The sequence below is a fragment of the Rutidosis leptorrhynchoides genome, chromosome 3, assembly GCF_046630445.1.
Source record: "Rutidosis leptorrhynchoides isolate AG116_Rl617_1_P2 chromosome 3, CSIRO_AGI_Rlap_v1, whole genome shotgun sequence".
Lineage (NCBI taxonomy): Eukaryota > Viridiplantae > Streptophyta > Magnoliopsida > Asterales > Asteraceae > Rutidosis > Rutidosis leptorrhynchoides.
The window spans coordinates 281685275-281708992 of record NC_092335.1 but is presented as its reverse complement, the minus strand read 5'-3'; positions in this window follow the sequence as shown (position 1 = coordinate 281708992).

Sequence of the window (23718 nt, the reverse complement as noted above, 5' to 3'; positions counted from 1 at the left end):
TTAGTCATGTTTGACCGAAAATCATTTTTGTATAAGTTATTATATATTTGCATGCGACCTCATTTTTACTTTGACCTTTGACTTTTGACTTCAACCTTTAACTTTTGACTTTGAACTTTGACTTTTCCTGTTAACTTTTCAGTTAACTTTTTGTGTTGATTTTCTCTAAAAAAAAAAAAAAAAAAAAAAAAAAAAAAAACCTAAAATACTATTTTATGATTATGAAACCATTTGTGTTACGTTGTTTCACACGTCACCTTTTACTAGAATCTTAATTGAGCATGAGTAATATAACATGTTACTATACTGTAGAGTAAGACTCGAGCTATAGGATAGGATTACACTATGACCTGACCTAAATTGCTATACAAATATTGACCAACATATAAATATATATAATTAATATAGGTTCATGAATCCGAGGCCAACCTTGCACTTGTTCAATGACGTTATATGTATTTTTACTACGAAATACAGTATGGTGAGTTTCATTTGATCCCTTTTAACTCTTTACATTTTTAGGCTGAGAATACATGCAAATGCTTTATTAACTGTTTTACAATATTTATATGCATGAGTTTCATTTGCCTTTTTACCCTTATATTTTTGGGACTGAGAATACATGCGCTTTTATAAATGTTTGACGAAATAGACACAAGTAATTGAAACTACATTCTATGGTTGAATTATCGAAATCGAATATGCCCCTTTTTATTAAAGTCTGGTAATCTAAGAATTAGGGAACAGACACCCTAATTGACGCGAATCCTAAAGATAGATCTATCGGGCCTAACAAACCCCATCCAAAGTACCGGATGCTTTAGTACTTCGAAATTTATATCATGTTCGAAGGAGGATCCCGGAATGATAGGGGATATTCTTATATGCATATTGTTAATGTCGGTTACCAGGTGTTCACCATATGAATGATTATTTTTGTCTCTATGCATGGGACGTATATTTATGAGAACTGGAAATGAAATTCTTGTGGTCTATTAAAATGATGGAAATAAATGATTATGATAAACTAATGAACTCACCAACCTTTTGGTTGACAGTTTAAAGCATGTTTATTCTCAGGTGTTAAAGAAATCTTCCGCTGTGCATTTGCTCATTTTAAAGATATTACTTGGAGTCTTTCATAGCATATTTCGAAGAACGTTGCATTCGAGTCATTGAGTTCATCAAAGATTATTATTAAATCAATTTATAGTTGGATAGTGGATATTATGAAATGGTATGCATGCCTGTCAATTTTCGATGTAAAGAAAGATTGTCTTTTAAAAACGAATGCAATGTTTGTAAAATGTATCATATAGAGGTCAAATACCTCGCAATGTACTTAACTATTGTGAATCATTTATAATGTATATGAACGGGTCCTTTCAGTTGGTATCAGAGCGGTGGTCTTAGCGAACCAGGTCTGCATTAGTGTGTCTAACAGATAAGTAGATAGGATGCATTAGTGAGTCTGGACTTCGACCGTGTCTGCATGTCAATAGTTTTGCTTATCATTTTGTGTCAAAAATTAACTACTTATCATCCTCGGAAAATTACCTGCTTATCATTTTTAGTCTAAGACACGTCTTGCTGCATTGATTGCATGAATAGTATATAGACAAAAATTCATATCTTAGCGTATCTACTAAATCATATCTTATCGTATCTATTACTGTAAACGTTGCCTGATATATCCCGTAAATTCCTCCGTAATTTACAAAATCTTTTGTTCTATATATATGGATATTCTATGTAATTAGAATACCATCCGATAACCGAAAATCATTTCATATCGAAAAAAAAATCCTTATTCAATCGTACGAAATGGAATTCATCATTAATTCAAGTTCCTCGGATTTCGAAATGGAATCCAACTCCAGCTCCGAAAGCAGTGTGACCGGAATAGATCAACCAATCAGTCATCACCTATTCGGTATGAATTAGGGATGGGTTCGTAGCCTCCTCAATCATTGGAGACAAGAAGAAGGTGATCCCTTCCATCTACCACATTGCCCTCTTGACGAAGAACCTGAAGCACTTACCGGCGGACCTGTCCGAAACACCATTTTCTCGCTCATTTCCAGAGTATCTCGTCACGATTATATATTACATCAAATTTTAGATTTTATTTATCCGCTCGTCCGAACCGACAATCACCCCGGTGTAATAGAAGAAGTCAACGAGCTTCGTGCTCGGGTAGTGGCTTTGGAGAATATGGTGCAGAGATTACAAACACCAGCAGCAGCATCAGCAGCATAACCAGTAACACCATCATCAACGCCAATAGTACCATTACCACCCCAACCACAACCACGTCGTAAACCTCAACTTTACACTCTTTCCCACGAGCACCAATGTCATACGCCCTGTAGATACCAGGGAATACCAACAACAATAACCGACGAAGTATTAATTCATAACTTCATTGGAGAAACATTCCGCGCAGATTATGTAATCTCTAAAGTCTTAGAGATTATCTAATCTAGCCCTAACCATAAATCAGTTAAGCGAACCAAAATGATAGAAGGAAGAGTAGAAACCCTGACAAAAATGGTGTGTGATTAACAAGCTAAACTTGTTTTACCAACAGCATTAACAGTACCGTCAGCGTCACCAGCATCATCAGTATAGTCAACATCAGAATCAACAACACCTATAACATCACAAACTCCGTCAGCTCAAGAATCACTATGGACATCATTACGAATCAATAACCCGTATATTGTATCAACGAGTTATGAAGAATTAACTCATTCCCTTTGAAGAAATTATATGTATATTTTATATATTTTGAAATAAAAATAAATCTTTCCGTGCTAAGCTATTGTGTGTGAATCTTAACTACTCGGTTAATTCATATTACAAATATGCAATAATGTACGTCCTTCGGCCGCAACTTAACCAACGTTAACTACAATCTCTGTCGCAATTCAACAAATTCCAAATCATAATAAATCAAGTATATATTTGATTTTACACTTTCATCATCGATGTACCCGAAACTTTTCAGATAACATCATTCGTACTTTGCGAAATTCACAAGAATTCCACGAACCGAACATCGTACATCAATAAATAACGAAGTATTGATTCATAATTTCAATGTCAATAAAGAAATACTGCGTAAAAGTTATGTACTTTTTAAAGCCTTTAGGGATTATTCAATTCTAGTTTCAACCGTAAATCAAATGAGTTTAATTTAACATTAACTCATTAAATCTATGTTACATTTGAAGAAAATATACATATATATATTTTCATAAAGACTGTAATAAAATTCTTTTGTACAAAATATTAATTGTGAAATTTTTTTTTTACGGGTAGGTAATACCCAAGAGATATATAAATTCACAATTAATATATTACATTCTTCGAATCTGATTCAGCAAATCATCCATTATACTCCCTACTTTCACAACAATATACATTCTTTTATAGAAATCAAAACAACCATACTCATTCAAAATTTAATTACATATTCTGATTTTGAAATCTCAAAATTCAACTTGAGATATGACCAAAATCATCACTCTTAGATCCTTACATCTTTCACAAGCTATATTTTGACTTCAAAACTGTGTTAGAACATCAAATGTATGTTAACGATTACAATCTGTGTTCAAACCCTTCAAAAATTTCTGAAGACACTTCGAATGATGAGCAATCGAGATGATGATCCAACCACATGTTACTCACAGTTATGTACCTGAAAAACTCTTGAAACCAAAGTAAAAGTTTAAACAACGTATCCGCGTCAGATTCTTTAGTATTTATTAGCAAAAATAACTTTGCGACTCCTATTCAAAGTAGCCAGTTTTGTCACAGCTCCAGCAAGTCAACTTTGACTTTTCAGTCAGACTAACCTTATTATAACCTTGAGATATACACCATCGTTACCAGGGAACCTTTTACATTTCACCACATTATTAACAGATGTATCAACAAATTCATTACCCTTTGACTTTAGCCTGTCCAAAAAGTCATTATAATTATTCATTGAAACCCCATCATTTACTCATTCGCATCTTGTAATGAGAATTTCCATACGAATCATTGGAAATTAGCAATCAGTATTTTGAAATCTCGCAGCATGTCTACGCCAACAGTTATATGTGTATATATAACGTCTATCTTCTGGACTTAATTTGAATGTGAAGATTCGGAAAAACACTTCGAACTACGAATTGGTTCTCCGAAAATGGAAAAATACTGATGAAGCAGCAAAAAAACTATAAACGACCTTAACAGTAAAAGTTTGATGATAATGAATAGGTGTGCTGGCAAAGCGCAGAAAAAGAGAAGTCTTGGAACTGGAAAACGGATTGAGCAAAGTAGGAAGGAGGCTGTGGACAAATTACAAAGACTGAACCTGACTTCAAAGGATCCAAATAATTCAGTATCTGCTGAAGTCATTAACGAATACCTTGCTCCTGACTCTAAACCCCTGCGGACAATATTCTTCATCATCCTCTGATATTAGAAATTCTAAAATATCATCATATCTTTCATTATAAATATCCTCCATATTTCTGAAGATATTAATTTTTCTTATTTGAAATCATTTACCTCTTCGCGCTATCTGTATTACATCATAAAAGAAACTATTTTAGTTTTTAAATTCTGAAACATTCAAGTTTAAAATAGGAATATTTTGAAGTAGTGTTGGGAACTGAAGCATGAATTAGTATAATATAATGACACTTGATCAATGTGATTATATTACAGTAAGTCATGCTGAGTTTCTAAATGGAACGTGATGATTCACAGATCATAACATCATCATGTGCCATGTTATACGACTCTTGTATTCTATTTAACCTCTAAAATATCAAGAAAATATTTCTTGATGATTCGGCCTTTTCCAAGGTATTTTAGTAATTTGACAAGTCAAGATCGTGCCATCACAATTTCCTTCCTAGAACATTAACAATGTTCATTTCGAAATTCGTATCTGTGAATTCTGGACCATTACAAGCGGTGCTTAATCGCAAGAAGAAGAAACGAAAGGACAAAACTTCAAAATAGAAATTGGGGTATAAATTGCAGCAAATAAAAGAGAGCATTAACTGTGAATGATAATGATTATAGAAGACAGAAGCAGAGACTTTGAAATATAAGGGAACATATAAAGCCCAACGACAAACCAGAAATTATAAACCATATATATCGATGCATATAGCAATATAAAGACACGGGAGAACTAGGAACACTATAAACCCAAGAGTATAGTAGAAGTAAATAGATTCTTCCGGCGGTAGATGAAAAAAAAGAAGAATGACCGATATGAAAGTTAGAAGTATATCGAGAATCAGAACCGGATGGAGCATATTGATGAATACTTTAAAATATGAGTTGAGGGGGAAAGAATAGAAGGTGATGAAACATGACTAGGAACTTAGAAATCAACAGATTTAACTCACACAATGGCAGAATAAGTGAATCAAACCCTCTAGTGAATAGGTTAAGTTATTTTTTGATTAATTTAGTCAAACCACAACTAAATCAAGTGTGATTAGATCAACACCTAGAGCTATTATTCACCACCTGGGTGATTTGGACTGAGAGAGAATCGAAGGAGCTCACTAGATCTGAGTGTGTGTAACAAATGAGAGGCTTAACCTAAAATGAAGAACATAAGACTTTATATACCCCTGCTGTTGACACACCCATACGATTCATTCATCACACGTACGAGTTGGCTTCATCAACCGTACGGGTGATCACTCACTCGTGTCTTATCATTTAGGTTGTAATTGTGACTTAGCTCAGCATCAACCATGCGTATGAGCCTGTCAGCCGTACTAGTGAGGCTTCACTCGTATGTCTGACTAAGTCTAACATAGTCAAACATCTAAATCTCGTTCCTGTAGTTCCTGTAACCACATACAACCACGGATAGGATAATAACGAGCAATCATGGTGGCCTGTAAACTGTTGTACCTGCAATGGACGTGGGTAGATGTCTGTAGTGACCCGAACTTTTCCATGTTTATATATATTAATTGAGATTGATGTTTACATGATTAAATGTTTCCAACATGTTAAGCAATCAAACTTGTTAAGACTTGATTAATTGAAATAGGTTTCATATAGACAATTGACCACCCAAGTTGACCGGTGATTCACGAACGTTAAAACTTGTAAAAAAAACTATATGATGACATATATATGGTTATATATATAGTTAACATGATATTATGATAAGTAAACATATCATTAATTATATTAACAATGAACTACATATGTAAAAACAAGACTACTAACTTAATGATTTTGAAACGAGACATATAAGTAACGTTTATCGTTGTAACGACATTTAATGTATATATATCATATTAAGAGATATTCGTACATCATAATATCATGATAATATAATAATTTAAAATCTCTTTTGTTATTATAAACATTGGGTTAACAACATTTAACAAGATCGTTAACCTAAAGGTTTCAAAACAACACTTACATGTAACGACTAACGATGACTTAACGACTCAGTTAAAATGTATATACATGTAGTGTTTTAATATGTATTTATACAATTTTGAAAGACTTTAATACACTTATCAAAATACTTCTACTTAACAAAAATGCTTACAATTACATTCTCGTTCAGTTTCATCAACAATTCTACTCGTATGCACCCGTATTCGTACTCGTACAATACACAGCTTTTAGATGTATGTACTATTGGTATATACACTCCAATGATCAGCTCCTAGCAGCCCATGTGAGTCACCTAACACATGTGGGAACCATCATTTGGCAACTAGCATGAAATATCTCATAAGATTACAAAAATATGAGTAATCATTCATGACTTATTTACATGAAAACAAAATTACATATCCTTTATATCTAATCCATACACCAACGACCAAAAACACCTACAAACACTTTCATTCTTCAATTTTCTTCATCTAATTGAACTCTCTCAAGTTCTATCTTCAAGTTCTAAGTGTTCTTCATAAATTCCAAAAGTTCTAGTTTCATAAAATCAAGAATACTTTCAAGTTTGCTAGCTCACTTCCAATCTTGTAAGGTGATCATCCAACCTCAATAAATCTTTGTTTCTTACAGTAGGTTATCATTCTAATACAAGGTAATAATCATATTCAAACTTTGGTTCAATTTCTATAACTATAACAATCTTATTTCAAGTGATGATCTTACTTGAACTTGTTTTCGTGTCATGATTTTGCTTCAAGAACTTTGAGCCATCCAAGGATCCATTGAAGCTAGATCCATTTTTCTCTTTTCCAGTAGGTTCATCCAAGGAACTTAAGGTAGTAATGATGTTCATAACATCATTCGATTCATACATATAAAGCTATCTTATTCGAAGGTTTAAACTTGTAATCACTAGAACATAGTTTAGTTAATTCTAAACTTGTTCGCAAACAAAAGTTAATCCTTCTAACTTGACTTTTAAAATCAACTAAACACATGTTCTATATCTATATGATATGATAACTTAATGATTTAAAACCTGGAAACACGAAAAACACCGTAAAACCGGATTTACGCCGTCGTAGTAACACCGCGGGCTGTTTTGGGTTAGTTAATTAAAAACTATGATAAACTTTGATTTAAAAGTTGTTATTCTGAGAAAATGATTTTTATTATGAACATGAAACTATATCCAAAAATTATGGTTAAACTCAAAGTGGAAGTATGTTTTCTAAAATGGTCATCTAGACGTCGTTCTTTCGACTGAAATGACTACCTTTACAAAAACGACTTGTAACTTATTTTTCCGACTAGAAACCTATACTTTTTTTGTTTAGATTCATAAAATAGATTTCAATATGAAACCATAGCAATTTGATTCACTCAAAACGGATTTAAAATGAAGAAGTTATGGGTAAAACAAGATTGGATAATTTTTCTCATTTTAGCTACGTGAAAATTGGTAACAAATCTATTCCAACCATAACTTAATCAACTTGTATTATATATTATGTAATCTTGAGATACCATAGCCACGTATACAATGTTTCGACCTATCATGTCGACACATCTATATATATTTCGGAACAACCATAGACACTCTATATGTGAATGTTGGAGTTAGCTATACAGGGTTGAGGTTGATTCCAAAATATATATAGTTTGAGTTGTGATCAATACTGAGATACGTATACACTGGGTCGTGGATTGATTCAAGATAATATTTATCGATTTATTTCTGTACATCTAACTGTGGACAACTAGTTGTAGGTTACTAACGAGGACAGCTGACTTAATAAACTTAAAACATCAAAATATATTAAAAGTGTTGTAAATATATTTTGAACATACTTTGATATATATGTATATATTGTTATAGGTTCGTGAATCAACCAGTGGCCAAGTCTTACTTCCCGACGAAGTAAAAATCTGTGAAAGTGAGTTATAGTCCCACTTTTAAAATCTAATATTTTTGGGATGAGAATACATGCAGGTTTTATAAATGATTTACAAAATAGACACAAGTACGTGAAACTACATTCTATGGTTGAATTATCGAAATCGAATATGCCCCTTTTTATTAAGTCTGGTAATCTAAGAATTAGGGAACAGACACCCTAATTGACGCGAATCCTAAAGATAGATCTATTGGGCCTAACAAACCCCATCCAAAGTACCGGATGCTTTAGTACTTCGAAATTTATATCATATCCGAAGGGTGTCCCGGAATGATGGGGATATTCTTATATATGCATCTTGTTATTGTCGGTTACCAGGTGTTCACCATATGAATGATTTTTATCTCTATGTATGGGATGTGTATTGAAATATGAAATCTTGTGGTCTATTGTTACGATTTGATATATATAGGTTAAACCTATAACTCACCAACATTTTTGTTGACGTTTTAAGCATGTTTATTCTCAGGTGATTATTAAGAGCTTCCGCTGTAGCATACTTAGATAAGGACAAGATTTGGAGTCCATGCTTGTATGATATTGTGTAAAAACTGCATTCAAGAAACTTATTTTGTTGTAACATATTTGTATTGTAAACCATTATGTAATGGTCGTGTGTAAACAGGATATTTTAGATTATCATTATTTGATAATCTACGTAAAGCTTTTTAAACCTTTATTGATGAAATAAAGGTTATGGTTTGTTTAAAAATGAATGCAGTCTTTGAAAAACGTCTCATATAGAGGTCAAAACCTCGCAACGAAATCAATTAATATGGAACGTTTTTAATCAATAAGAACGGGACATTTCAGTTGGTATCCGAGCGTTGGTCTTAGAGAACCAGAAAATTTGCATTAGTGTGTCTTATCGAGTTTGTTAGGATGCATTAGTGAGTCTGGACTTCGACCATGTTTTCTTTAAAAATGATTGCTTAACATTTTTGTTGGAAACTATATATTTTTAACATATGAATATTATGTGATATATTAATCTCTTAACGTGTTTGATATTATGTGATAGATGTCTACCTCTAGAACAAGTCCCATTGACTCACCTAATAATAATGAAGAGTCAAATGTAAATTGGAATGATTTGTGGACTGATTCACAAGTTCCCGAAGAGGAACCGGAAGAAGAGTCGGAACCGGAAGAAGAATCGGAACCGGAAGAAGAATCGGAACCGGATGAAGAAATAGAACCGGTGGGGGAAATAATAAAACGGTTAAGTAAAAGAAAATCCTCAACCAACCGACCAAAGTTAATTATGGTCAATGGTGTTTCCGCCAAGGAAGCAAAATATTGGGAGGATTACCAATTCTCCGATGAATCGGATTCCGACGAGAATTCCGATGATGTTATAGAAATTACCCCAACTGAATTTAAAAAGGCAAAAGAAAATAATAAGGGAAAGGGCATAAAAATAGAGAAATCTAATTCCAACCCCGATGAACTTTATATGTATCGTCAACCCCCGAAGTCCTTAAGTTGTAACAATGACCCGGGAACCTCTAAACCACCAGGTTTTTCTAAACCAATGTGGACAACGACGGCTCGTATTAGGGGAACATCATATATCCCTAGAAACTTGGCAAAACGAACCAAAACCGAAGAAGAAGAAACGAGCGAGTCGGAATAAGATAGTTGTATTCGTGTGGTGTAATATATGGAATATAGTGTTCTTATGCTTTATGATATATGTAAAAATTGCTTGTATTAATAAGTATTTTTTTTATGAATCTAACTCTTGTCTATTTTACAGTTTAAAAACACAAAATGGATAGACAACCCAATATTTTAAGAGACCTACCCGGAGACATGATTGATGAAATCTTGTCTAGAGTCGGCCAGAATTCTTCGGCACAACTATTTAAGGCGAGATCAGTTTGTAAGACATTCGAAGAACGTTCCAAGAATGTCTTGGTTTATAAGAGACTTTCGTTTGAAAGATGGGGGATATCACATTGGAAAACCCATAAGTTACGATGTGTTTACTTTGACGCATATATTGCGGGGAACCCAAATGCTATTTTACGCAACGGGTTAAGAAATTATTTTGACTCAATATATCCGAATATTGGACTTCGTGATTTAGAAAAAGCGGCTAACATGCAACATAAAGAAGCATGTTATGCTTACGGATTAGTAATGTTCGCTTCTCACCAAAGTGAGAACAAGAACATCGGGCTACAACTATTAAACAAAACGTTTCCACAAGTGACGGAGTCGGTAATTGGGGTAAGAAATGAGGTTTTTAGATTATTACGGGACTGTTGGACATTACGTAACCCTCGTCCCTTTGATGACGTTACAACACGCTGTCTTATCAACGGCCATGACGGTTATGTTGCACAAGACCAAGGATGGGAAGTAGTCCTAGTAAAACCAGAATGCATGACTTGTTTCTGGACGTATGAATTACGTGTCTTTATTGCCTTTGCTGAACGACTTGTGTACTAGCTAGAATTGTCTTCACAACTATCTTGTATCAAAGTTATTTTGTGCTATATTTCATGCTTTATGTAAAATAAGCGGTATTGTAAGTTTGTAAAATATTGTATAAAAGTTTGAACGCGAAATATTATTATAATCAGTTTTTCATATAGAATTGTAGTAGTTGAATTGTATATTAGCTACTAAGTATGAACTTAACGGGTAGGTACTACCCGAATTTAAACTTATAAAACGCTAATATGAAGAAAAAGCTTTTATAAATGAGTTCATATTATGCTACGAAATACTATTAACTACTCTTAATATTCTGTATGATTAACTTGTTCCATTTAACTATTTTGAAGGAAATGGCACCGACTACTCGACACACCGTGAATATGAATGAAGAGGAATTCCGTACTTTTCTAGCTTCAAACATAGCCGCAGTACAGGCTGCGCTACATACCAACAATAACCTTGGATCTAGCAGTACAGGAAATCGTGTAGGATGCACCTACAAAGAATTCACTGCCTGCAAACCTTTGGAATTTGATGGAACCGAAGGACCGATCGGATTGAAACGGTGGACCGAGAAGGTTGAATCGGTGTTTGCCATAAGTAAGTGTACTGAAGAGGACAAAGTGAAGTACGCTACGCATACCTTCACAGGTTCTGCGTTAACATGGTGGAATACCTATCTAGAGCAAGTGGGACAAGATGATGCGTACGCACTACCGTGGTCAGCATTCAAGCACTTGATGAACGAGAAGTACCGTCCCAGAACCGAGGTCAATAAGCTCAAGACAGAACTTAGAGGGTTACGAACCCAAGGATTTGATATTACCACGTACGAAAGACGATTCACAGAATTGTGCCTATTGTGTCCGGGAGCATTCGAAGATGAGGAAGAGAAGATCGACGCGTTTGTGAAAGGATTACCGGAAAGAATCCAAGAAGATATAAGTTCACACGAGCCCGCCTCCATACAACAGGCATGTAGAATGGCTCACAAACTAGTGAACCAGATTGAAGAAAGAATTAAAGAACAGACTGCTGAAGAGGCCAATGTGAAGCAAGTCAAAAGAAAGTGGGAGGAAAATGGTGATAAGAATCACCAATACAACAACAACAGCAATTACAACAATAATCGCAACTACAACAAACGGCCCAACAACAACAACAACAACAACAACAGCAACTACAACAATCATCCCAACAACAATAATAACCGCAACAACAACAACAATCAGAAGCAACTATGCCAAAGGTGTGAAAAGAATCACTCGGGGTTCTGCACCAAATTTTGCAACAAGTGTAAAAGAAATGGTCATAGCGCGGCGAAGTGTGAGGTCTACGGACCAGGGGTTAATAGAACGAAAGGAACAAATGGTGTCGGAACGAGTAATGGCGGAGCAAGTAGTGTCGGAGCAAGTTATGCCAATGTAGTTTGTTATAAATGTGGAAAACCAGGCCACATTATTAGAAATTGCCCGAACCAGGAGAACACGAATGGACAAGGCCGTGGAAGAGTTTTCAATATTAATGCGGTAGAGGCACAGGAAGACCCGGAGCTTGTTACGGGTACGTTTCTTATTGACAATAAATCTGCTTACGTTTTATTTGATTCGGGTGCGGATAGAAGCTATATGAGTAGAGATTTTTGTGCTAAATTAAGTTGTCCATTGACGCCTTTGGATAGTAAATTTTTACTCGAATTAGCAAATGGTAAATTAATTTCAGCAGATAATATATGTCGGAATCGAGAAATTAAACTGGTTAGCGAAACATTTAAGATTGATTTGATACCAGTAGAGTTAGGGAGTTTTGATGTGATAATCGGTATGGACTGGTTGAAAGAAGTGAAAGCGGAGATCGTTTGTTACAAAAATGCAATTCGCATTATACGAGAAAAAGGAAAACCCTTAATGGTGTACGGAGAAAAGGGCAACACGAAGCTACATCTTATTAGTAATTTGAAGGCACAAAAACTAATAAGAAAAGGTTGCTATGCTGTTCTAGCACACGTCGAGAAAGTACAAACTGAAGAAAAGAGCATCAATGATGTTCCCATTGCAAAAGAATTTCCCGATGTATTTCCGAAAGAATTACCGGGATTACCCCCACATCGATCCGTTGAATTTCAAATAGATCTTGTACCAGGAGCTGCACCAATAGCTCGTGCTCCTTACAGACTCGCACCCAGCGAGATGAAAGAACTGCAAAGCCAATTACAAGAACTTTTAGAGCGTGGTTTCATTCGACCAAGCACATCACCGTGGGGAGCTCCTGTTTTGTTTGTCAAGAAGAAAGATGGTACATTCAGGTTGTGTATCGACTACCGAGAGTTGAACAAACTTACCATCAAGAACTGCTACCCACTACCGAGAATCGACGACTTATTTGATCAACTACAAGGCTCGTCTGTTTATTCAAAGATTGACTTACGTTCCGGGTATCATCAAATGCGGGTGAAAGAAGATGATATTCCAAAGACTGCTTTCAGAACACGTTACGGTCATTACGAGTTTATGGTCATGCCGTTTGGTTTAACTAATGCACCAGCTGTGTTCATGGACCTTATGAACCGAGTGTGTGGACCATACCTTGACAAGTTTGTCATTGTTTTCATTGATGACATACTTATTTACTCAAAGAATGACCAAGAACACGGTGAACATTTGAGAAAGGTGTTAGAAGTATTGAGGAAGGAAGAATTGTACGCTAAGTTTTCAAAGTGTGCATTTTGGTTGGAAGAAGTTCAATTCCTCGGTCACATAGTGAACAAAGAAGGTATTAAGGTGGATCCGGCAAAGATAGAAACTGTTGAAAAGTGGGAAACCCCGAAAACTCCGAAACACATACGCCAGTTTTTAGGACTAGCTGGTTACTACAGAAGGTTCATCCAAGACTTTTCCAGAATAGCAAAACCCTTGACTGCATTAACGCATAAAGGGAAGAAATTTGAATGGAATGATGAACAAGAGAAAGCGTTTCAGTTATTGAAGAAAAAGCTAACTACGGCACCTATATTGTCATTGCCTGAAGGGAATGATGATTTTATGATTTATTGTGACGCATCAAAGCAAGGTCTCGGTTGTGTATTAATGCAACGAATGAAGGTGATTGCATATGCGTCTAGATAATTGAAGATTCACGAACAAAATTATACGACGCATGATTTGGAATTAGGCGCGGTTGTTTTTGCATTAAAGACTTGGAGGCACTACTTATATGGGGTCAAAAGTATTATATATACCGACCACAAAAGTCTTCAACACATATTTAATCAGAAACAACTGAATATGAGGCAGCGTAGGTGGATTGAATTATTGAATGATTACGATTTTGAGATTCGTTACCACCCGGGGAAGGCAAATGTGGTAGCCGATGCCTTGAGCAGGAAGGATAGAGAACCCATTCGAGTAAAATCTATGAATATAATGATTCATAATAACATTACTACTCAAATAAAGGAGGCGCAACAAGGAGTTTTAAAAGAGGGAAATTTAAAGGATGAAATACCCAAAGGATCGGAGAAGCATCTTAATATTCGGGAAGACGGAACCCGGTATAGGGCTGAAAGGATTTGGGTACCAAAATTTGGAGATATGAGAGAAATGGTACTTAGAGAAGCTCATAAAACCAGATACTCAATACATCCTGGAACAGGGAAGATGTACAAGGATCTCAAGAAACATTTTTGGTGGCCGAGTATGAAAGCCGATGTTGCTAAATACGTAGGAGAATGTTTGACGTGTTCTAAGGTCAAAGCTGAGCATCAGAAACCATTAGGTCTACTTCAACAACCCGAAATCCCGGAATGGAAATGGGAAAACATTACCATGGATTTCATCACTAAATTGCCAAGGACTGCAAGTGGTTTTGATACTATTTGGGTAATAGTTGATCGTCTCACCAAATCAGCACACTTCCTACCAATAAGAGAAGATGACAAGATGGAGAAGTTAGCACGACTGTATTTGAAGGAAGTCGTCTCCAGACATGGAATACCAATCTCTATTATCTCTGATAGGGATGGCAGATTTATTTCAAGATTCTGGAAGACATTACAGCAAGCATTAGGAACTCGTCTAGACATGAGTACTGCCTATCATCCACAAACTGATGGGCAGAGCGAAAGGACGATACAAACGCTTGAAGACATGCTACGAGCATGTGTTATTGATTTCGGAAACAGTTGGGATCGACATCTACCGTTAGCAGAATTTTCCTACAACAACAGCTACCATTCAAGCATTGAGATGGCGCCGTTTGAAGCACTTTATGGTAGAAAGTGCAGGTCTCCGATTTGTTGGAGTGAGGTGGGGGATAGACAGATTACGGGTCCGGAGATTATACAAGAAACTACCGAGAAGATCATCCAAATTCAACAACGGTTGAAAACCGCCCAAAGTCGACAAAAGAGCTACGCTGACATTAAAAGAAAAGATATAGAATTTGAAATTGGAGAGATGGTCATGCTTAAAGTTTCACCTTGGAAAGGCGTTGTTCGATTTGGTAAACGAGGGAAATTAAATCCAAGGTATATTGGACCATTCAAGATTATTGATCGTGTCGGACCAGTAGCTTACCGACTTGAGTTACCTCAACAACTCGCGGCTGTACATAACACTTTCCACGTCTCGAATTTGAAGAAATGTTTTGCTAAAGAAGATCTCACTATTCCGTTAGATGAAATCCAAATCAATGAAAAACTCCAATTCATCGAAGAACCCGTCGAAATAATGGATCGTGAGGTTAAAAGACTTAAGCAAAACAAGATACCAATTGTTAAGGTTCGATGGAATGCTCGTAGAGGACCCGAGTTCACCTGGGAGCGTGAAGATCAGATGAAGAAGAAATACCCGCATCTATTTCCAGAAGATTCGTCAACACCTTCAACAGCTTAAAATTTCGGGACGAAATTTATTTAACGGGTAGGTACTGTAGTGACCCGAACTTTTCCATGTTTATATATATTAATTGAGATTGATGTTTACATGATTAAATGTTTCTAACATGTTAAGCAATCAAACTTGTTAAGACTTGATTAATTGAAATAGGTTTCATATAGACAATTGACCACCCAAGTTGACCGGTGATTCACGAACGTTAAAACTTGTAAAAAAAACTATATGATGACATATATATGGTTATATATATAGTTAACATGATATTATGATAAGTAAACATATCATTAATTATATTAACAATGAAATACATATGTAAAAACAAGACTACTAACTTAATGATTTTGAAACGAGACATATAAGTAACGTTTATCGTTGTAACGACATTTAATGTATATATATCATATTAAGAGATATTCGTACATCATAATATCATGATAATATAATAATTTAAAATCTCTTTTGTTATTATAAACATTGGGTTAACAACATTTAACAAGATCGTTAACCTAAAGGTTTCAAAACAACACTTACATGTAACGACTAACGATGACTTAACGACTCAGTTAAAATGTATATACATGTAGTGTTTTAATATGTATTTATACAATTTTGAAAGACTTCAATACACTTATCAAAATACTTCTACTTAACAAAAATGCTTACAATTACATTCTCGTTCAGTTTCATCAACAATTCTACTCGTATGCACCCGTATTCGTACTCGTACAATACACAGCTTTTAGATGTATGTACTATTGGTATATACACTCCAATGATCAGCTCCTAGCAGCCCATGTGAGTCACCTAACACATGTGGGAACCATCATTTGGCAACTAGCATGAAATATCTCATAAGATTACAAAAATATGAGTAATCATTCATGACTTATTTACATGAAAACAAAATTACATATCCTTTATATCTAATCCATACACCAACGACCAAAAACACCTACAAACACTTTCATTCTTCAATTTTCTTCATCTAATTGAACTCTCTCAAGTTCTATCTTCAAGTTCTAAGTGTTCTTCATAAATTCCAAAAGTTCTAGTTTCATAAAATCAAGAATACTTTCAAGTTTGCTAGCTCACTTCCAATCTTGTAAGGTGATCATCCAACCTCAATAAATCTTTGTTTCTTACAGTAGGTTATCATTCTAATACAAGGTAATAATCATATTCAAACTTTGGTTCAATTTCTATAACTATAACAATCTTATTTCAAGTGATGATCTTACTTGAACTTGTTTTCGTGTCATGATTTTGCTTCAAGAACTTTGAGCCATCCAAGGATCCATTGAAGCTAGATCCATTTTTCTCTTTTCCAGTAGGTTCATCCAAGGAACTTAAGGTAGTAATGATGTTCATAACATCATTCGATTCATACATATAAAGCTATCTTATTCGAAGGTTTAAACTTGTAATCACTAGAACATAGTTTAGTTAATTCTAAACTTGTTCGCAAACAAAAGTTAATCCTTCTAACTTGACTTTTAAAATCAACTAAACACATGCTCTATATCTATATGATATGATAACTTAATGATTTAAAACCTGGAAACACGAAAAACACCGTAAAACCGGATTTACGCCGTCGTAGTAACACCGCGGGCTGTTTTGGGTTAGTTAATTAAAAACTATGATAAACTTTGATTTAAAAGTTGTTATTCTGAGAAAATGATTTTTATTATGAACATGAAACTATATCCAAAAATTATGGTTAAACTCAAAGTGGAAGTATGTTTTCTAAAATGGTCATCTAGACGTCGTTCTTTCGACTGAAATGACTACCTTTACAAAAATGACTTGTAACTTATTTTTCCGACTAGAAACCTATACTTTTTTTGTTTAGATTCATAAAATAGATTTCAATATAAAACCATAGCAATTTGATTCACTCAAAACGGATTTAAAATGAAGAAGTTATGGGTAAAACAAGATTGGATAATTTTTCTCATTTTAGCTACGTGAAAATTGGTAACAAATCTATTCCAACCATAACTTAATCAACTTGTATTATATATTATGTAATCTTGAGATACCATAGACACGTATACAATGTTTCGACCTATCATGTCGACACATCTATATATATTTCGGAACAACCATAGACACTCTATATGTGAATGTTGGAGTTAGCTATACAGGGTTGAGGTTGATTCCAAAATATATATAGTTTGAGTTGTGATCAATACTGAGATACGTATACACTGGGTCGTGGATTGATTCAAGATAATATTTATCGATTTATTTCTGTACATCTAACTGTGGACAACTAGTTGTAGGTTACTAACGAGGACAGCTGACTTAATAAACTTAAAACATCAAAATATATTAAAAGTGTTGTAAATATATTTTGAACATACTTTGATATATATGTATATATTGTTATAGGTTCGTGAATCAACCAGTGGCCAAGTCTTACTTCCCGACGAAGTAAAAATCTGTGAAAGTGAGTTATAGTCCCACTTTTAAAATCTAATATTTTTGGGATGAGAATACATGCAGGTTTTATAAATGATTTACAAAATAGACACAAGTACGTGAAACTACATTCTATGGTTGAATTATCGAAATCGAATATGCCCCTTTTTATTAAGTCTGGTAATCTAAGAATTAGGGAACAGACACCCTAATTGACGCGAATCCTAAAGATAGATCTATTGGGCCTAACAAACCCCATCCAAAGTACCGGATGCTTTAGTACTTCGAAATTTATATCATATCCGAAGGGTGTCCCGGAATGATGGGGATATTCTTATATATGCATCTTGTTATTGTCGGTTACCAGGTGTTCACCATATGAATGATTTTTATCTCTATGTATGGGATGTGTATTGAAATATGAAATCTTGTGGTCTATTGTTACGATTTGATATATATAGGTTAAACCTATAACTCACCAACATTTTTGTTGACGTTTTAAGCATGTTTATTCTCAGGTGATTATTAAGAGCTTCCGCTGTAGCATACTTAGATAAGGACAAGATTTGGAGTCCATGCTTGTATGATATTGTGTAAAAACTGCATTCAAGAAACTTATTTTGTTGTAACATATTTGTATTGTAAACCATTATGTAATGGTCGTGTGTAAACAGGATATTTTAGATTATCATTATTTGATAATCTACGTAAAGCTTTTTAAACCTTTATTGATGAAATAAAGGTTATGGTTTGTTTAAAAATGAATGCAGTCTTTGAAAAACGTCTCATATAGAGGTCAAAACCTCGCAACGAAATCAATTAATATGGAACGTTTTTAATCAATAAGAACGGGACATTTCAATGTCTAGGGACTTGCATAAAATGCATCAACAGATGGTGTGAGTTGTAAGGAAATGAAGGAGGTGAATTTATAAGAAAATCTCCGACAGATCAATTAAAATGGACGATCGCATTTAAAGCGGATCCTAATTCCCTTGATTACCGGAGAGTCAAATCTTATTAAGAAGATTTTCTTCAAATTCCTTAAAATCTGGGAATCAATCATATCTACGTCAAATGATAAGATGAATCTACACTTACTCATTTCACTCTTCTATGTTAGCTTCATTCGTACTCTTCATATAAATAGATTGTTTATCCAAATTATTCGCTGATGATAAAACTCTAATTTTCAGCCCGTATGCATCATGATAACATACTTATTATCATTCACGACCTTTCCACTCAAATTTCGGGACGAAATTTCTTTAACGGGTAGGTATTGTGACAACCCGGAAATTTCCAACCAAATTTAAACTTTAATCTTTATATGTTTCCGACACGATAAGCAATATTTGTTAAGTTAAATTTCAAGAATTTTAAACTATGTTCATACATTCATTCAACCTCGACCAAGTTCCAACGATTCACGAACCATTAAACGAATATGATTATATATGTATATGTGTATATATATTATAACTTGAAACGTAAACAAAATATTAGATTAAATACTTTATATGATTGTATCTGTTTCAAAATGTTTATCAATGGAATTAGAAGATAAGATCAAATGATTGAATTATCAGATATATTGAATTATGATTACAAGTCTCTGTTGAAAGGCCCACGTTGATTTGAGAAATCTTTTCATTTTAACAATATTCGGAAAATGGTAAAGTGATTTATAAATATGAACAAATTGTCAATCATTGAGAACTAGACAAAGGATAGTGGAAGATTGAATCTCATAAAGACTCGATTGATCTATTTAGTTTCAAACGTACAAAAACATTTTCAGTTTAAAAAGAACTTTATTATTAAAACGTATATAACTTTTATAAATATCTAGAACCACTTTTGACAACTCATTACTTAACTAGTATGATAAAGATAACGATATTTATATTTTATTTTATTAAATATATATAACGATTTAAATTAATATTATATATTTATACGCGTATTATACGTACATAGTTTTATACTTTTACTATACTTAAACTTTACATTTACTTTATTTTTACTTTACTTTTACTTTAATAATTCATACTTTAATAATTCACTTTAATAATTCATACTTTAATAATTCACTTTAATAATTCATACTTTAATAATTCACTTTAATAATTCATACTTTAATAATTCACTTTAATAATTCATACTTTAATAATTCACTTTAATAATTCAAAAATCTATTATAAATAGAATTCAATAGGTTTCATTATTTCATAGAAACTTGAAAATAGTTTTCTCTAAACTCTCTCAATCGATTTACATATATATATTTACTCCGTATTATCTCAAGATATTATTAGTATACATAAAATATTACGACGGAGTGCTGTCCGAGTGATTTCGAAGTTGTTTTTTCGAGTGGGATAAGATTAAGGAAATTATGGGTTATAGCTATGGAGGTGATTGAGTATGGTTCATGGGTATGCTCGTGAGGTCAATATAGTGTTTATTATCTCCGTTGCGTTTACGTACCTTTCCTGCAATATTGAATCTCAATATTGATATGTGAGTACTCATAATTTAATTTTTACATACTAATAGTGTATCCCTGACTAGTGCTCGAGTATATAGGATTATGCATGCTTGTACTTTTGATATTGCCATTAGATAGGTTATGTTGATTCCTGAATTAGTTACATATACGATTCAGATAAGGTATAAGATATGCATGTCGTTGGAAAGCTAGCGAAAAATAGTTGAATTTTGGTTTAAGAATCACTTGAATCCAAGTAATGGTAAGAAAGTTATGAAATAAACAAATTGCATAATTAATTTCGTAATTAAAATTGCTGATGATAATAAGTGAACTAATTTTCTGGGTTATAAAAAGTGATTATTTGGATTCTACTCGTCGAGTAGATGAATTTTCATATAAAGCACGTCTCGTTTCGTTGAACGGTTGTCAAGTTATGGACAAAAGAAGTTTTGCAAATTTTGATGAAATGTCGAAACAGGAACTGAAATTCTCGCTGATCTGCGTTGTTTCATATATAGAAAAAAATACCACTGAATTCTTTGCTGTAAGGTCTAATAAACAACTCTAGCCGTTTGTCAATTCGAGTCTCGACGATTTTTCTAAAAATCATCAAAGTTGACAGTTTGGTCACATTTTAAAATTCTAAAAAGAGCTGAAACTTTTTTATTTAAAAATGTCAGTTTTGTATCAGTTGTCATGGTCGGCCTGATATGTGTTTACTCTTACCAAAAATCATGTTATATCTTTGTGGTAACGAGAATTTGCAGGCTTTGACCTTTTGTCAATACGAGTTTTGAGGAATTTTCTAAAAATCTCCAAAGTAGGCTACTCGGTCACTTTTGTAAATTTATTAAAGCTGAAAAATTAACTTTGAAACGCCGAAAACGCGTTGGCAACTACGAGTTGTCTAGGTTTAGTTTACTTCTGTAATATTTATGCTTAATTTTTTTGGTAATGTGTAACTTTTATCTTTGGCCGTTTATCAATCGGAGTTCCGATAATTTTTCTTAAAATAGCTGAAGTGGCCCGTTTAGTCATGTTTGACCGAAAATCATTTTTGTATAAGTTATTATATATTTGCATGCGACCTCATTTTTACTTTGACCTTTGACTTTTGACTTTTGACTTTAACCTTTGACTTTTGACTTTGAACTTTGACTTTTCCTGTTAACTTTTCAGTTAACTTTTTGTGTTGATTTTCTCTAAAAAAAAAAAAAAAAAAAAAAAAAAAACAAAAAAAAACTATTTTATGATTATGAAACCATTTGTGTTACGTTGTTTCACACGTCACCTTTTACTAGAATCTTAATTGAGCATGAGTAATATAACATGTTACTATACTGTAGAGTTAGACTCGAGCTATAGGATAGGATTACACTATGACCTGACCTAAATTGCTATACAAATATTGACCAACATATAAATATATATAATTAATATAGGTTCATGAATCCGAGGCCAACCTTGCACTTGTTCAATGACGTTATATGTATTTTTACTACGAAATACAGTATGGTGAGTTTCATTTGATCCCTTTTCACTCTTTACATTTTTGGGCTGAGAATACATGCAAATGCTTTATTAACTGTTTTACAATATTTATATGCGTGAGTTTCATTTGCCTTTTTACCCTTATATTTTTGGGACTGAGAATACATGCGCTTTTATAAATGTTTGACGAAATAGACACAAGTAATTGAAACTACATTCTATGGTTGAATTATCGAAATCGAATATGCCCCTTTTTATTAAAGTCTGGTAATCTAAGAATTAGGGAACAGACACCCTAATTGACGCGAATCCTAAAGATAGATCTATCGGGCCTAACAAACCCCATCCAAAGTACCGGATGCTTTAGTACTTCGAAATTTATATCATGTTCGAAGGAGGATCCCGGAATGATAGGGGATATTCTTATATGCATATTGTTAATGTCGGTTACCAGGTGTTCACCATATGAATGATTATTTTTGTCTCTATGCATGGGACGTATATTTATGAGAACTGGAAATGAAATTCTTGTGGTCTATTAAAATGATGGAAATAAATTATTATGATAAACTAATGAACTCACCAACCTTTTGGTTGACACTTTAAAGCATGTTTATTCTCAGGTGTTAAAGAAATCTTCCGCTGTGCATTTGCTCATTTTAAAGATATTACTTGGAGTCTTTCATAGCATATTTTGAAGAACGTTGCATTCGAGTCATTGAGTTCATCAAAGATTATTATTAAATCAATTTATAGTTGGATAGTGGATATTATGAAATGGTATGCATGCCTGTCAATTTTCGATGTAAAGAAAGATTGTCTTTTAAAAACGAATGCAATGTTTGTAAAATGTATCATATAGAGGTCAAATACCTCGCAATGTAATTAACTATTGTGAATCGTTTATAATGTATATAAACGGGTCTTTTCACGGTCGAAGTCCAGACTCACTAATGCATCTAAACAACTATCAGTTAGACACACTAATGCAAGACCTGGTTCGCTAAGACCACCGCTCTGATACCAACTGAAGAGACCCGTCCTAATCCATCTGGACGAAGTCGATATCGATTACAAACGATTCACAATAGTTGATTACATCGCGAGGTACTTAACCTCTATATGATACATTTTACAAACATTGCATTCGTTTTTGAAAAGACAATCTTTCATTACATCGAAAGTTGACGGCATGCATACTATTTCATAATATATCCAACTATACTTGACTTAATAATAATCTTGAGGAACTCAACGACTCGAATGCAACGTCTTTTGAAATATGTCATGAATGACTCCAAGTAATATCTCTAATATGAGCAAATGCACAGCGGATGATTTCTTTCATACCTCAGAATAAACATGCTTTCAAGTATCAACCAAAAGGTTGGTGAGTTCATTAGTTTATCATAATCATTCATCATTTTAATAGACCACAAGATTTCCTTTATTCAATAATCATACACTCACAAGTGTTTAAAAATTCATTCATATGGATTGAACACCTGGTAACCGACATTAACAGAATGCATCTAGAATATCCCAAAAAATATAAAATCAA